The sequence below is a fragment of the Phoenix dactylifera genome, chromosome 11 (genome assembly GCF_051530095.1).
Source record: "Phoenix dactylifera cultivar Ajwa chromosome 11, Ajwa_hap1_PhDact_Kaust_v1.1, whole genome shotgun sequence".
NCBI classification, from domain to species: domain Eukaryota; kingdom Viridiplantae; phylum Streptophyta; class Magnoliopsida; order Arecales; family Arecaceae; genus Phoenix; species Phoenix dactylifera.
Genome location: NC_143200.1, coordinates 19,008,429 through 19,009,379, shown reverse-complemented (window position 1 = coordinate 19,009,379; position 951 = coordinate 19,008,429). Strand labels below are relative to the sequence as shown.

General features: G+C 37.5%; 1 pseudogene; it reads left to right on the top strand.

The window, feature by feature from the left end:
- Nucleotides 1-269: 269 nt before the first annotated feature.
- On the top strand, nucleotides 270-367 carry LOC120107891 (small nucleolar RNA R71; annotated as a pseudogene).
- Nucleotides 368-951: the final 584 nt, after the last annotated feature.

Below are 951 nucleotides of genomic sequence, written 5' to 3'. Positions count from 1 at the left end.
AAGTAAGGGCTGCCATTTTAGCCTGAATATCATCATGAGTACTAAGATTGTAAAGGCCCCCATGTCCAACGCTAGTAGGCTTAGGTAAAGGTTTATTCACTCTATTCCCTGTATCCCATAATTGTGCAGTCTCTGCGAGAGAATCTAAATAGTCCCATGCCTCATCGGGTTGCTTTTCCAAAAATAGACCATTGCACATAGTCTCTATAAATTGTTTTAACTGTGGAGACAACCCTTCGTAAAAGAAACTAATGGTTCTTCATGTTTCAAACCCATGATGAGGACAAGAGAGAAGCAAATCTTTAAATCTCTCCCAGCATTCATAAAATGTTTCATGGTCTTTTTGTTGGAAATTACTAATGTGCCTTTTCAAAAAGTTAGTCCTTTGTGCGGGAAAGAATTTTTTCAAGAATTCTCTTTGCATATCATGCCATGTTCCTAGCGATCTAGGTCTCAAGGAGTTCAGCCATGTTTTGGCTTTATCCTTTAAGGAAAAAGGAAACAAGGTCAATTTAAGGACATCTTCCGATACATTTGGCACTCTAAATGTGATGCTAATTTCCTCAAAATCCTTAAGGTGAAGATAAGGGTTCTCGGATTCCATCCCATGATACTTGGGCAGCAATTGAATTACTCCTGGTTTGATTTCAAAGTGTCCTACATTTTCAGAAATAATCATGCATGAAGGTTGACTAGTCCTAGTGGGATGTAAGTATTGTCGAAGTGTCATAACTGGGGGTCTACCTTCATCACCATGGTGACTTCCTACATCATCAGGAAAATTTGCCATCTCACAAGGTGTGAGATACTGCGAAGGAATTTCAAGGATGTGTCCTAAGGGATGATCTAAAGTTGTACGACTTAATCGACCGGTGTCGTCCCTATTCCAACCTAGCATACAAAATTTAATTAATTTTTTTTTAAATTTTTTTTTATATTTTTTTTAAAAAA